This window comes from Saccopteryx bilineata, chromosome 5 (genome assembly GCF_036850765.1).
Source record: "Saccopteryx bilineata isolate mSacBil1 chromosome 5, mSacBil1_pri_phased_curated, whole genome shotgun sequence".
Lineage (NCBI taxonomy): Eukaryota > Metazoa > Chordata > Mammalia > Chiroptera > Emballonuridae > Saccopteryx > Saccopteryx bilineata.
The window spans coordinates 85348441-85364974 of record NC_089494.1 but is presented as its reverse complement, the minus strand read 5'-3'; the positions used below and the strand labels follow the sequence as shown (position 1 = coordinate 85364974).

The following is a 16534-nucleotide window of genomic DNA, read 5'->3' as shown; positions in this document are numbered from 1 at the left end:
TCAGTGTTTTTTAGTATATTTACAGTTGTGCAGCCATCATCAGTATTTAATTTTAGAGCATTTTTATTACTCCCTTACCTGTTAGCGTTCACTCTCTACTTCCCCCTTCTCCTAGCTCCTAGTAACCACTTTACTTCCTTTATAGATTTATACAAGTGAAGTCATATAACATGTAGCCTTTTGTGACTTGGCTTCCATTTAGCATGGCATTTTCAAGGTTCAGTCACATTGTAGTATGTATCAGTACTTCATCCCCTTTTAATGCCTGAATAGTACTCCATTGTGTAGATATACCTATGGACACAACAGTTTTACCTAGAAGCTAAGTTGTGTCCATCTATCAGTTGATGGACATTTGAGATTTTTTTGTGTGGCTATTATGAATAATGCTGCTGTGAGCATTCATACACAGTTGGTTTTTTTGTGTGTGGGCATATATATATATATATATATTTGGGGGGGAAGCGGTTCTTGCTTTGTTTATAGCAGAGGTTTCAAGTCTTCAAGTCCTTGGATCCTTTGAACTCTGTATGTCTCTCTGGCACTGTTGAGCGGAGAGTTCCTCTGAAGTTGGAAAGATCTACCCTGGGGAATTCTACAAGGGAGCCCAATGGACTCGTGGGAGCGGAGGAAGGAGCTCCGAGCCAGCGATGTTTGAGGAATGCAGAGTTCAGCATGCAGGGTGGTATTGAGCACTGTGTTCTTGGGTGATCACCCGTCAGATGCCTTATCTCTCGGGGACGAGTGCTGTTACCACTGAAAACAGTGATCTCCTCCAGATACTCGTTAAGATTAATGAGGACACTTTGGCTGTGCTAAGCTCTTTCTTTGACTGCTCTTCATCTCAGAGGCAGCCCTGCTATAGGGCTGAAAGTAGTAAGATCTAGGAGAAAGCTGAAGAAATGCAAGTTGTCATTGCTTTCTTGGGAATGGGGTAAGGGTTATCTTGTGCATGATTAGGACCCCAGTTAATTTCCACCATCCTAGGTGAAAAGAACCAGGTGTTAGAAACTTGGGGCCTTGTTATCAACCACTTCAACGAAAGTCTGAGGGGCAGAGGGCTGATAAGAGACCTGCAGAAGGAGGCAGGGTGGCAAGTTGTGTACAGCTGAGTTGTAATCCTACTTTCGCTAGTCTCTCTAGCGCAGCGGTTCTCAACCTGTGGGTCGCGACCCCGGCGGGGGTCGAACGACCAAAACACAGGGGTCGCCTAAAGCCATCAGAAAATACATATTTATTATACAATACATCCGATGGCTTTAGGCGACCCCTGTGTTTTGGTCGTTCGACCCCCGCCGGGGTCGCGACCCACAGGTTGAGAACCGCTGTTTTAGAGAGAGGAAGGGAAACACCGATCTTGTTGTTCCATTTATTTGTGCATTCATTGGTTGATTCTTGTACATGCTCTGACAGGGATGGATCCCACAACCTTGGCGTAATGGGAAGGAATTTTTAAAACCTACAGTACCTGTTTAGTCAGGGGCACTGACCTCTTTTTTCTTAGATTGCTAAATTAAAAGAAATAAAATAAAAAATGACAGCAGCCAACACAATAGTCATCTGATGTGAATGCCCTCCTTGAACCATAAATGCATATATAGGTCATATAATAGAGTTACATCTTATTGGTCACGTTGCATAATACGATTGCATCTGATTTGTTAATTCTTAGTACCAGAAATACTTATATACAAGAATGGGCACCTGAATTTTAATTTTTTAATTTTTATTTTTCTTAGTATGATACACTTTATTTTTTTCCTTCCTACCCTCTTTTTTATTTTATTTATTTTTAAATTTTTTTATTGATTTTAATTTATTGTGTTTATATAGATTCTAGTGTTGTCCCGAAGGCACCTGAATTTTTAAAAAGCCACTTTGAGACAAAAGGGTAGGTAATTACTACTATTATTATTTTTTAAATCAAAATTATACCTATTTTTTTATTGGATCAGCAAAAGATATTTTTGGTGTTCTGAATTTTGTTTATGTGTGTCAAAGATTGAAAATGGCTGGACTAAGAAATGGGAACTTCCGTAGAAGCTCATTCTTGCATTTGTTTGTTTGATACGTAGATCCACTTGTGGCTGGAAAACCCTTTGCCTCTCTCGTTTTTGATTGCCAAAATGATTGCTACCTGCAGTAGTGACCCACAATAGTGCCTTTGTTCAGACATTTGTTTCTCAGCTCTCCTTCAAGTTTCAAGCTTAAAGATACAAGATAAATTTAGCCTTGTATTTACCCTATAAACAATCTCGTCAGCTCTCCAGCGCTCTACCAAGTCACAGGGATTGATTTGCTTTTGGGTGAAAGTTTATAACATTGCAAGCATCCTTTTCAAGCAGGGTCATTTAAAAAGAATGTATTTGAATTGAGCTTGCTCTGAGTTGTATTTAACACTTTCATATCCTTTTCCATGTACAGAAATATCTAAACTAACAGGATTTATACATCACTTTTAGAATACCAGTGTTTTTCTTAGTTCTGGAACGACTGTATATCCATATCCTAATGTGGACTTACAAATCTGTCAGGTTAGACACATTTGGATGTCAGTAACTAGATATTTGTAATATCTGTTTCATTGCATGTTTAATCTATTGTTTTTCTTTCTGGCATTGGATTAGCAGTCAGAAGACCTAATGCAGGGGTCCCCAAACTTTTTACACAGGGGGCCAGTTCACTGTCCCTCAGACCGTTGGAGGGCTGGACTATAGAAACAAACTATGAACAAATCCCTATGCACACTGCACATATCTTATTTAAAAGTAAAAAAACAAAACGGGAACAAATACAATATTTAAAATAAAGAACAAGTAAATTTAAATCAACAAACTGACCAGTATTTCAATGGGAACTATGCTCCTCTCACTGACCACCAATGTAAGAGGTGCCCCTTCCGGAAGTGCGGCGGGGGCCGGATAAATGGCCTCAGGGGGCCGCATGCAGCTCGCGGGCCGTAGTTTGGGGACCCCTGATCTAATGTTTATTGTGTTCCACCACCCCCAAACCCTTCTGTGCTGTCTTATTTATTAGGCGTTGTCATTGTGAGTTGCTGAGGATGCAGAAATTACCACAGTGTGTTCCTGTCTGGAGGAGCTCCCAGTTCCCTCATGTGTGAAGTCAGAGATAGTAACACAGGGCCTGTCTTCTGTTGCTTTGTTAGTGGATTTACTGAAAGCATCGAGGTGACACACTGTATAGACTGCTCATTGTGACACAACTATCATGTATTATCATCATCTTTAATGGGATAGATGGAAATATGGGCTATTTATGAGGTTCTTGGTGGAATGAGCTTTCTAGAGAGATTTTCAAGAAGGAGAAGAGGTGTGCCTGGGAGCAGGTGGGCTAGGAGAACCTATTTCAGGGGCTGAGAGCAGCGGTGGGATTCTACTGATTCACACTGGTTCAGTGGAACCGATACTAATGTTTTGTTGAGTTTGGCAAACCAGCTGTTAAAATGGCAATTGTAATCAGGGTTCTCTCTAAGGTGGGCGCCTGGGCAGCCACTCAGTGTGGAAATCACAAATTTAAATGCCTTACTCTTCTTTAACATTCATCTGTGCAACAGCGTAGAAACGTTCATTCCATCCATAGGTGAAAAAAATTTGACGGAACTATGGTTGTAGTATTTATTTACTCATTTCATAAAACTCCTTATACCTTTGATGAAATACTACATTTTAATTCCCTCGCGTTTGTTACTTTGGTAAACAAACGTATAACATAAAGAGAAAAAGTGCTAAACAACCAGGGGGTGACAACTTGTACTGTTTTTTTGTCAGGTATTATTTAATATTTTTCACTAATATTTTAAAACTCTTTCTTATAACATAATGTAGTTTTGTGTACCTCTTTATTGTTCTTATTTAAGTATTAAATGCATGAGATAATAAACTACATTTCGGTATATCGTTTTTTGTACTTAAAATGGTCATTAGGGCAGAGGACAGGCTGTTAAATTTTGAATCCCACCCCTGGTGGAGGGGGATGCCTAAGGAAGGACTGAGGGGGTCAGCTCTGAAACAAGCTTCGGCAGAGGGGTGGAGGTAAAGCCAGCTGTCTGTCCTGCTGTTTGTCCTGTCTGTAGCTGTATGTTTTCTTATGCTCTTGTGTAGGAGAAATGGGAACTTGGAGGACAGCCGAGTGTTGTCGAGCCCTGCCAACAAGAAAGGGAGATTGGTTTAGGGACTGATGATGACGTTTTAAAGGTCGATGAAGTGTGTCTGCATGCTAGGCACAAGTGATTTTAAGTCAGGAGCCACTGCCCTGCTCTGGGACAGGTGCTGGGTGTGGAGGCGGGGGGCACAGTTACAGCACCGTGTTGCTTTATTGGGCAAGCAGCCCACGGTCCTTGCACGTTGGTGGTGAACTCTACTATGACTGTCAGTCTGTCTGTAGTCACTTAAAACTGTGATGGTTATGGTGTGGCAGATATATTTCCAAATTGTATTTTTGCTGGTTTCAAAGTTAGATATCTGAGCTACCTTGAGACATACATAGATCAGTGCTTAGCTAAGTGAAGTGTCGTATGGTTAATATTCAATTTGTTTAGCTCATAATCCTTTAATTTTGCTTTTAAACCTGTATCTAGTATTTTTAAGGGTTGTTAGTATCATTTTTCAGTTTTCTGATTAAACCCCCAAATATTTTAACAACTTGCTGAAAATGCAGCAGTCCTAGGAGGGAATGTTTTGCATCAGGTTTGAAAAAGAATTCTCTGTTGCCAGGAGCAGAGGGGAGCCGTAGCCCAGCTTCTGTATGGAACAGAGAGTGCTAGGCAAGCTTCTGGAAAGGGGAGTCTTCGATATTTGGGAGGGTGGTGATATTATTTTGCGTCTGACTTGACAATTTTGGTTGACTCTCTTAAATAAGTAATATGCCCCAAAGATGTGGGACATGGCCTGACCTGTGATGGCGCGGTGGATGGAGCATTGACTTGGAATGCTGAGGTTGCCGGTTCAAAACCCTGGGCTTGCCCGGTCAAGGCACATACAACAAGCAATCAATGAACAACTGAAGTGAAGCAACTATGACTTGATACTTCTTGTTTTCTCCCCTCCTCTCTCTGTAAAATCAATAAATAAAATTTGAAAAATAAAAAAGGTGTGGGACAGCCTGACCTGTGGTAGCACAGTGGATAAAGCATCGACCTGGAAATGCTGAGGTCGCTAGTTTGAAACCCTGGGCTTGCCTGGTCAAGGCACATATGGGAGTTGATGCTTCCAGCTCCTCTCTCTCTGTCTCTCTCTGTCCCTCTCTGTCTCCTCTCTAAAATGAATAAATAAAAAAAAAAAAAAAGAAAAGAAAAGGTGTGGGACATGATACAGAACTGATATCAAGGCATTTGTGTGAAGGACTGTGCCTTACTTCATCTAGTTTTTTCTTTTTGATGTTGTAAACATAGAAAAAAATAAGGAAACCTGTGAAAATGGAGAAGTGGGTGAGAATTCAGTAGCTTCAGGAAAATGTCTATAAATACATAAAGTAGAAATAGATGTAGCCATATCAGAATCGGGCCTAGATGTGGACAGAAAGGTCAATAAAAAATGTTTCTGCATAGATCTAGTTAATGGACAGCAGTCCTTATTTGCACCAGTATAGCACTCACTGCCTTTTAATTATTTTGGCTGTTTCCTTCTGGGCTTTGAGCTGCCAAGATCAAGGTCAGTTCATCTTTGTATCCCTAGCATCTATCACGGTACCTGGCACCTAGAAGCTATTCGTAAGTATGGGTTGAATGAATGAACCGTTTGTATGTGCAAAATCAGATCCCTGAGTTTGAGCCAGAGGAGCCCACTGTCCACGTTGGTGAGCAAACTGCTGGGAAAGCTTTTTGCTTGTGCAGTGATCTAGCAGCTGAAGTCTGTGAAAAGTGACAACACCTTCAAGTGAGTTCTCTCTTTCTGATCTTTATTAAGGCAGCAATGTTGTATCCACACTCTTCTAATTGTATGTAGTAGCTTCTCAGAAGTCTATGAGGCACTTACTTGTAACCGTAAATGATTCCACACTCCTAGCAGGGAGAAGTCAGGGGGAGGCTGGGGGGACTGCTCATTCTCCCCTCCACACCTGGGCTCTCAACCTCTGCACCTTTGCTCAGTGTCCCCTTCACCTGGAATGCCAGTCCTCGGTGGTCATCCTGTTGGCTGCCTTCGAATAGATTACTCTTGGGGTTATATATCCATCCTTCTAGGCTGAGCTCATATCTAATTTGTGTGAAAGGACTATCTTTTGAATCAGTGGGAAGAAGCTTTTTTTTTTCTGCCCCATATACCTAATTCAGGTGATTTGTAGATGAATATATAGTTTGTTTTACACGGTATCTATCGAACTGTGGCCTCTGTACAGTCTCTGCGAGAGCATGAAAAGTAGCAACAATGAGATAACATTGGCATCTATCACTAACTGTGCAGTTTATGGTAGATTTCTTAAACTGAGCCTTAGTTTTCTCATAAGTGAAATGGGACACGGTGTGACTAAGTGGGAGAAGTGTATGATGCCGAGGAATGGCTCTACGAACGTAGGTGCCTTCTCCTCCTTCCCCTCCTTTTGTTTCAAATGGTGTAAAAGGAACCTTGTTTTGAAATTAAGAGTTGCTAACCTCACCGAGTCTGGTCAAAGGGGCTTGATTGCTACATATTTGTCATCACAGTTTGGTGTAACACCTGACTCGTTTTCCTGAATGGCTTTAAGCACATGGGATTGATGTTACCTGCGATTATAGTTCAAGAAAGACTGATAGCCTGAGAAGCAGGGGTGACCACAAGAGCACGGGGCTGACACTTTTGCCCATGGTGTAGTTCTTGAACCTTAGCTCCGTGTCCAGGGCTTCTCCGAGGAGAGGAGTTTCATGACCTGTGAGTTCACACACACCCTTTGCCTGGTGGCCTCTCCCAAAGGGGAAGCCAGGCCTCCAGGGGTGCTTACTGCCGGGGAGGCCAAGGGAGGAGCTTCTTGTTGGAATATCTTTATTCACAGCAGAGATCTTATTTGAAGTTCTTCTCTTGAGCAAAAAGAGCAGAGTGGAAACTGGTTGAGTCTTCTGCTTTTGGGGTTCCCACTCTGTGTGCACACATAAGAGAAATAACCTTTATTCTGAAGTGACAGTTGTTTTATTTTTTAAAAATGCATCTCACAGTGTTGGGAAAGCGAGAACTATTTCTGTGAACTTCCCTATGGCTGTATTCAACACACTTGCTGTGGCAGTTTTTAAAAAGAAATTAAAATTCAGTAATGTTTTAAATGGGCCATTTCAAGAAACCCTATAACTCTTGATTAATTAACATAACAAATACCAAAACAGATCTCTATATAGCAGTTTTCACTATTTTGTTCTACTCTTTGAAGCACTTAATATTATACTTAAAATTTGAAGGTAAATGTATTTAGGAAATGACATACTTAGGGGAAACATACATGGATGGCTCCCAGAGAGCTGACTGGCCCGTGAGATTGTGCTCCTTTTTGTATGGAGGTTTTTGTGCCTGCCTGTTGCATTCACTTCTGCTGTAGACGGGTCTTAAGCAGGAGAAAGCGGAGGATGCCATTAAGAGTGTGCCTCTGAGGCTTTTACTTCCTCTGGTGTCCCAGAATGAATGACCCTGGGCCCTCCAGTAGGAGACCCTGGGAAGTTTCTGTTACTAACTTTTAGGAGGGCTTTTCTGACCCATTTCCATGCTTTCTGAGTCCAGTTCTGAAAAGAATTAACGGACGCTAGAAGGGAGTCCACCCACCTCCATAGAGAGTCTGATGCCAACAGAGACTGGCCAAAGACTTCCTTAAGGCTCCAACTCTTGACTGCATTATTAACGTTCTTAAGAATGCAGGTGTGGTGAAGGAGGACCAAAGGGGCAGAGAGGTAAACGTCTTAGTTTCTGGTAGGAGAGATGCTGATGTTAAATTTACTTCTCTTAGGAACTCTGGAAAGGGGCAAACCAAGTGGGCTCTGGAAATCTAGAAGAAACCTTTTAGGTATAGACTCTTGAGAGGTAATACTTTTTTTTTTTTTTTAGTTCTGGAGACAATACTATGTTGAGCTCTAAATTTGGGTTTTGTACTTTTTCTTTTAAGAAATAAATTTTATTTTCCATTTTGTAGTTTCTTGCAGTAATAATCATTTGTTCTTCATGCAGAATGTTATAAGTTTGACTATATAAAACTCTGACTGTAGTAAATACTCCATAAGAGATAGCTGATATTAATAATAGTGTAATTATATTAAAAAATGTTACTTATTATATTTCCAGAATGGTTGTAGCAGACTTAGTGCTCTTTTCCTTCTGAAAATTACCATGACAGTTAACTTCGGAAAGCCGAGAAGGTCGCTGAAGAACTCCTCGCCATCTCCAAACTTAAGAGAAACCAAATTAGGACATTTTCTTCATCTATGAGGATTTTCATTATTTATGGTGAAGAAATAAGCAGAAGTCATCACGGCAATTTGATCATTAGCATCTGTCTTGTTTAGAGAATTTTGACATTGTAAACTAGGAATTTGTAAAACTGTTTTGTGCCTGTTTTTTCTTTTTCTCTGCATTCGGATAGCAACCATATGTTATACAGATCTCATCCTTTGCATTTTTAGAGTTGTACTGTCAGAATCATGTCGAGGACAATTCTTACGGTCGGCATGCATTTGGAATTGCTCTTTGGTATAATAAAGAAATAGGAATATTAACTGCCACTTACTGAATGCCTACTTTGTACATACTTAATTTTCATAGCAGCTCTGCAGAGTAGGAAACATTCTGCGTGTGGTAGGCCAATAGACAGATGTGAGCAGAGCAAGGACACCAGTCCTGGCTCAGGGGGTCACCACACCGGAAACCCCAGGTGCCTCGCTGGTACAAAAACTGGGAAAAAGGGATCTTGCCACAAGGCAGCCTTTCCTCCACTAGCATATTGCTGGTCATGCGGTTTAGACCCCGTGATTTCATATTGCTGGTTGTGCAATTAGGACTCTCCCCTGGCATGTTGCTAGGCATACAGGTTAGACCCACTTAGCAGGGGAGTGAACAAGGGGGCCAGAGAATAGCCCTTAAGCATTAAGCCCCAGAACAATGAGGTTCTGACCCACAGCAGATACATCTAGGCCTCAGTTGTGTTTTAGCTTCAGGCCCAGAAAAGCAGCAAAACCAAACAAGGAATGCCACAGGTGACCTCAGGATCAGCTGCACTGACTAATGACCCCTGCCTTGGCGCTGACCAGTCAGTGGAGACCAGGACCCTGAAAGGACACACCTGGAGAACCGATGAATATGCTGTTGAGATCCTCCCCTGGGACCTCCATAAACCTCCACCCTTAAAAATCCTTAGGACACGGGATCCCGCATGCTCTCCCTCCTGGGAGCATGCCCGGGCCTTCTTCCTCCTCCTCCTCCTCCCCCTCCTCCCCTTCCTCCTCCTCCTCCTCTTCCTCCTCCTTCTCCCCCTCCTTCCCCTCCTCTTCCTCCTCTTCCTCCTCTTCCTCCTCCTCCTCCCCCTCCTTCCCCTCCTCCCCTTCCTCTTCCTCCTCCTCCCCTCCTCCCCTTCCTCCTCTTCCTCCTCCCCTCCTTCTCCTCCTCCTCCTGTCCTCCTCCTCCTCCTCTCCCTCCTCCCCTTCCTCCTCCTCCTCCCCTCCTCCTCCTCCCCTTCCTCCTCCTCCTCCTCCTCCTCTTCCCACTCCTCCCCTTCCTCCTCCTCCTCCTCTTACTCCCTGGAGAGTTTTCCTTGCCCCTGTCTTTCTCCTAGGCTCTGAGGGACCCCAGGAGACTGGCAGTCAGGGGAGCAGTGGGCAGCGGCAGCGTGTCCCGGGCTCGCCCCCTGAACCTATCTCCAACGCCTCCTTTTATTTGCCCGCTCAGTCCCTTTGAGTGTATTCTCGCACAGCCAGTGAATTCTTGCTTATCTTGCTTCACTTTGTCTCTTGACTGAATTCTTTCCTTCAGCAAGACAAGAATCGAGATTTCATCATTTCCCCAGTAATATGAGTACAATAATTTGCTCAAAGTCTTGTAACAGATTAAAAAGTACCAGTATCCAGGTTGAAACCAAGAAATCCAAAGCCTGTTTTCTCTTTACTGCTTAAAGTGGTTGAATGTATACATTTTCCCATATATATTTTTTTATAATGCCTTGTCTCACTCTAGAGCAAGGATCCCCAAACTTTTTACACAGGGGGCCAGTTCACTGTCCTTCAGACCGTTGGAGGGCTGGACTATAAAAAAAACTATGAACAAATCCCTATGCATACTGCACATATCTTATTTTAAAGTAAAAAAACAAAAAACAAAAACAGGAACAAATACAATATTTAAAATAAAGAACAAGTAAATTTAAATCAATAAACTGACCAGTATTTCAATGGGAACTATGGACCTGCTTTTGGCTAATGAGATGGTCAATGTGCTCCTCTCACTGCCCACCAATGAAAGAGGTGCCCCTTCCGGAAGTGCGGCGGGGGCCGGATAAATGGCCTCAGGGGGCCGCAGTTTGGGGACCCCTGCTCTAGAGTGTGGATTACCAGTAGAAGTTGGGGATGTTGAAATGGGGCTTGGGACTTGGGGTGGAGGCAAGGGGGCAGGCCAGGTATAGTGCCGGTGGCCGAGGCCAGGCAGGTTCACATTGGATTCGGGCAGACGGTAGAGGAACTGCGGAGCCGGAAAGTGTTGGGCCGTCCCTGTGTATTAGAGTCTCCCAATGGTGGGGAAGGCAGCACACAGGCAGGGGAAAACCTCATCTCGAACGAACAGCAAAAGGGCCTCTCACAGTGGTGGGCAAGCAGTCCCCCCGAGGGCAAGCACCTGTAGCCTTACATAGACTATACACACGTGGCTCTGCTACGTGCTCACACACTAGTCATGCAAAGTGCAAGTGAGCAAACCTAACGTCTGTTTTCCCTACACTATTGGATGATTATGGTAAAAGTGAGCAGGTGGGAGGTATGGTCTGATAGGTGGCTAACATTAATAAGAAGGCAGCAGCATCCACTTGACCAGTGACTGTTTTCCGCAGAGTAGAAGCACAGCCTTCTCTCAGGCTTAATGAGTGGTTGAGCATCCTCAAGCATCATGTTGAAATAAGGATGCTTCTCTCCTTGGCTCCCTGGAGACAGGCCTTATTGGGTCTCTCAGGTTCTTCTTCATCCTGGAGAGTCTGTTCCTAAGGAGCTTGTCTCTGGATTTTGGATAACAAGGACTTCTGGTGCAGGAGACGTTACACGGGATGTCACACCTCAGTTAAGGTTGGTCTTCCCTGGTCCAGGACCCGCACATTCTTCTAAAAATCTCTAAAACTCCCTGATGCTTCCACGAGAGAAAGAGAAAGATAGCTACACCTTAGGTTTATTTATTTTCTTGTTTCTTCAATAACATTCTTTTACCTCCTAATCTTAAAATAGTAATTAGCTAACCGAATAAACTAATCCATTTATGTATGGTTAATAAAAGTGTGTTAGAGAATTCTTTTTTAGTAGGAAACTCTAAAGGCTGTGCTCTAATCTAACTCCTTGGACCTTAGCAATGAGAATTTGAATACAAAGACTTCACAGAGGGAGGGGGTTTTTCTGTATTCTGCTATGCCTATTTGCTGAAAGAGTTAACATGTGACCCTTTGAACAATGAAGCATCTGTTTTTGGCACTAGCATCTACATTGAGAATGAAGTGATTTGCTCTTGACATTAGTTGGCAGGTACATTTTCTTCCAGAGAGTAAGGATGAAATAGAATCCTATCCAGAGAAGGCAGAAGAGAAGGAGGGAGGCCAGGGGTGGGAAAACAGCTTGTTGGGTTTTCGAAGAGCTTATGGCTTTGAAGCTCAGGCTGAGGCCTTTCACTTCTTAGTGTTCTCACAAATATGCTTCCAATAAAAACAATTTGAAAGGCAAAATATAAAATTCTTCCATTTAGGAGCACCTTGCTGAGATCTAGGGTAGTTTAAATTGTGCTGTGATTAGAACCATACTCTGAGAATGTGTAATATGTTGTCAGACCAGATGGTCACATAATGTTCAGTGTCCTGGTGAGTTTGAATTAAGAAGGACCCCCTGCCCCTCTCATAAATGGGTTGGGGGAACCTTGGCTGGGAAGAGGTAGGGTAAGACAAAAAATATCTTTGTCCATCTGAAGGGTAAAGTTGCATTCAGCTGATTCGATCTCTGTGTTTACCATAGCAATCTTGTCAGCATTTGTTGCTTTTTACTTTTAATTGGGCTTTTAGGCCATGTGCTTTGTAGTTTGTTCATGAAATTTTATTTAAATAACTTATGAGAACTATCAAAGTGGTTGCTCCGAAGGCCTAAATTATGTTCTTAAACTGTGAATTTTTTTCCAGTGACCAACTTAACCATGTGAAACCGCTTCAACAGGCTGGCTGTCACATTGTACAGGAAGGCTGTTGATAGCATCTTGATTTATCTTTCTTCCACCCCTCCTGGATATGTCACCTTCCCCTTAAGTCTAAGTGGCATACATTCAGTGCTGAGGCGACAGTCTGTGCTTCAGCACCTAAAAGATGGATGTCAGCGTCCCTTACTTCTCATTAGAGGGGAGGTGCTTGCTTGTTTATACATCAGAGAAGAAGTTAAGAGTATTAGGAAAGGTTCCATAGATGGCCACAATGGAAGGCAGGACAGCTTTGGGGGAAACAAGAAAATGAGATGAGCTTGTCTGCCAGCATGCCTTGCTGAGATTGTCCACTCGTGCCATCGTGGGTGGTTATTTTGGAATTTGTTCACCAGTGCTCTCCACAAGAGGAATGTGCTGCGTGGGGTTCTGCCGCGGAACTCGGATCTTAGGGGCCTGCTTCCATTCTTGATCTGCAGATGGGCGTGGCTTGACTTCACTTCTGCCGGGATCAGGGATCAGGCCTGGCCAACAGTTTTTGCCCCCGAGCCAGATTAGATGCCTTGCTGAGATTGTCCACTCGTGCCATCGTGGGTGGTTATTTTGGAATTTGTTCACCAGTGCTCTCCACAAGAGGAATGTGCTGCGTGGGGTTCTGCCGCGGAACTCGGATCTTAGGCGCCTGCTTCCATTCTTGATCTGCAGATGGGCGTGGCTTGACTTCACTTCTGCCGGGATCAGGGATCAGGCCTGGCCAACAGTTTTTGCCCCCGAGCCAGATTAGAAAGAAAACTTTTTTCATGGGCTGGATGAAATATTAAAATTAAAAAATGTTAAATACAAAAATGATTTATTTAAGTAAACAAAATTTTATTATGTAATTTCTTTATGAATAAATGTGAGTGAAAAAATTTTAATATACAATATTAATAAAAATATTTTTTAATAAAATATAATTACATACCGTATAAATATCCAAACTGTATTGCAATCAATCGAAACAGTATTTAATTAATAGAATGAGCTTGAAGGGGTTATATTGCAAATAAAAACAATTATTCCGTTTTACAAACAGCCTGGACACGTTTTCAGTTATCAACTGCAGCTGCTGTCTATGCTACAATGCCACTTGGTTCAGCATACTGGACCACAAAAATAACGAATTGTGTGACCTTGGGTGTGCACTGGCAAGCTCCACCTAAAAGAATGTGGGTTTCACATCGCTGCTAAACGTCAAACAGTTCATATCGAGTACAGATGAGTACAAAAGTTGTAAATCTTTATAATGGAATTCTTTTAAAAAATAAAGAAGTATCGCGAATCCATTTGACCAATTACAGTATTGGAAGTTAACCCTAGATTAGTCACACGTGGAATTCTTTTCTGTGTATCACTATCTTCTTAAATATCTTGATTTCCAATAATCAAAGATGCTTCCGCTTCTGAGGAGCTGAGATTTTACAGTAGCGGAGAATATTAAAAATTCAATCGTGGGCCACATAACCTCATTCCCCGGGCCGGCCGTGCCTGGCCTAGACCCTACCTCAGCTCTCCTCTGTGATGCTTCCTTATTAAAGGGTCTCTGCTGTACCTCATTCCCCGGGCCGGCCGTGCCTGGCCTAGACCCTAGCTCAGCTCTCCTCTGTGATGCTTCCTTATTAAAGGGTCTCTGCTGTTGCTTCTCATGCCTTCACCTTCTCCCTGAGAATGTTACACCTTAGGAGTTAAATTACATGATTTTTAAAATACGTCTTTACTTGGTAGGGTCAGTGCATGTAAGTAGTTTGGCCATTCACTCATTAACTCATTCAGCAAACTTCATCAATTCATCACTTTTTAATTATCAGTCTCCTTTGCTAATTATCTTTTATTTTCATGCTGTTGATCTTAAATATGCTTCTCCTTTAGGACTTTGGTGACTTTACTTTTTTTTTATTTTTTATTATAGCAGTTTATTGTCTGATTTAATAGTGCTTTGAGGCCTGGGGATTTCTGACACAAGGTATTTTTCATTGACCTGGATAAACTTAGAAGCAAGTTATCACTGACTTTTGACATTCCCCCACTGCCTATTTCTGTACTAAATATTCAGCATGATCTAATTAAATACATTAAGTAGTAATCAGAACAAAATGGTTTCTGTTTACAGAGTGTATTTCATTCCTCTGAAGAATAGGTAGCGATAAACATTGTTGCTTTTGGAGGTTGAGGACTGTCCTGGACACAGTTTGCTGTTCTTTGTTCCTGAATCTTCCTCATTCTTCACCATTTGTCCAAGAAGCTTGAGGGATGATGGGTTAAAAGATAAAGGTTATGAAGGAGGACTGGTTCGCAGGTATTAAGTGTGGCTTGACTTAGAGTCCAGCCCTTTCTTGGAAAGAGGAGTGAGCTCTTCATGGGTTTGTAGGTCACCACACTATGTACATGCCCTACAAGGTCTGGGCTACATACTAAAGCCCAAGTTGTTATCTGCGAGTTGAACAGACCACACTGCAGTTGACAGTGATTTTGTGTTATCTCTATTGGATGAATAGTTAGCCTATGTTTCTACCTAGACAGACACTTTTCTTAATGACAGGCATCAGCCTAGGACCTGGTTTCTGTAGTAGGCCTTTGATAAATGTTTAATTGTGTGCTGAGTTGTTGAATACTGAGGTGTGATTAGTTTAAGCCTAGTCCATTGGAACTAAAAACAGTTACTCAGACACAAAATAGAAAATGCTTTTATTCTAAAAAATGCTTGAAATATAAAATAAAATTATAAAATAAGCCTAATGGAGGAAGATTGCAACTTAGGGAAAACCTGGGTATATTGGTATTACTGCATTCAATAATAGGGAGGCTCAGTTCTTTTTAATGTTTGACTTTGAACTCCATGCATAGTTGTTCAAAAATTTTTTTAGTTGAACCTGTCAGGTAGCAGTCTGACCAGCAGAGCAGAATGCTCCGTGTTAAATATGTTTCTGTTGAACAGATGTTCAGAATGTAGCAAGAGGAGTGTGCTGGAGAACTCCTTGCTGACCAGTCCGCTTTCCCGTGGAGCAGCAGCACAGTGCTGAGTAGACAGCAGAGCTGCTCTGTGCTTGGCGGATTCGCCCTTCGTGAGCTAACTCTTGGGCCGGCTGGAAACCCAGCTGCTCTTCCGATGGCTATGTTCCCCTGGGCTCTTCTGTTCTTCTCATATGTTTGGAGAGTGCTATCTGCTAGGAAGATTAAATTTTGTGTTCTAGATGGCCTGTGGACCAATTATAATAATCAATGCTATTAAAACAGTTTATTACTAAACAAATATTGTTGTAATTAAGAGATCACTAATCTTTAAGTAATCTTCAAAGAAGTGTTTTCATTTGCTGTTTATTCCTCACATCTGCCTTCTGAACTAGGTACTGCTATCCTGGTAAACCTAGATATTCATGATTTACATAAGTTTCTTGAATATCATTGTCTTTAGATCGAGGAGCTGTTTTATTTATTTATTTTTTTGTAGTTTTCTGAAGTGGGGGGGGGTAGAGAGACAGACTCCTGCATGTGCCCGACTGGGACCCACCCAGCAAGCCCACCAGGGGCGATGCTCTGCCCATCTTGGGTGTTGCTCCATTGCAACCGGAGCCATTTTAGCAGCTGAGACAGAGGCCACAGAGCCCTGTCCATCCTCAGTGCCCAACTTTGCTCCGATGGAGCCTGGGCTGTGGCAGGGGAAGCCAGGAGCTGTTTTAGAACCTCCATGCGTGCCATATTGAAGGCACATAGGTCATGATCTCGGTGTTTTTAAACTAAGATATTCTCAATCTTCCCTTCAGCATCCTTCCTGGTGTGTACCATCAAGGAGTTCTTTCTCGTATCTGCCTTGAATGCTTGTAACTTTGCACTAAATTATTTTAACTATTTCCCTAAAAATATTTTTTTATCCTTTTTTATTGGAAAGTGTCATTGTCTTGCTGATAATTAGGTTAATCTTTTAAGAATTAGGAAGCCTCTGCTTTATTATCTTTTCCTAGATGACAAAGATCTATAAAGATTCTAGTGGCATTTATTTTGTACTTCCTGGTAATATCATTTACAGCTGAAAAGCCATTATTGAGGTTAGCTCTCACAGAAGAGGAAAATGCTTGTGTCCTAAGGATCAGTTAAAATGATTCAAGGTAAGTGATCAAGGAAGTGTTATCTTCACTTCTCTTCTGCCTGAATTGGAAGGATATCTGTAACAG

At 42.2% G+C, this 16534-nt stretch overlaps 1 protein-coding gene across 4 annotated transcripts in view; it reads left to right on the top strand.

The window, feature by feature from the left end:
* FMNL2 (formin like 2) overlaps nt 1-16534 on the top strand; it is a 347713-nt gene that overhangs the window by 42367 nt on the left and 288812 nt on the right. The window lies entirely within an intron of this gene.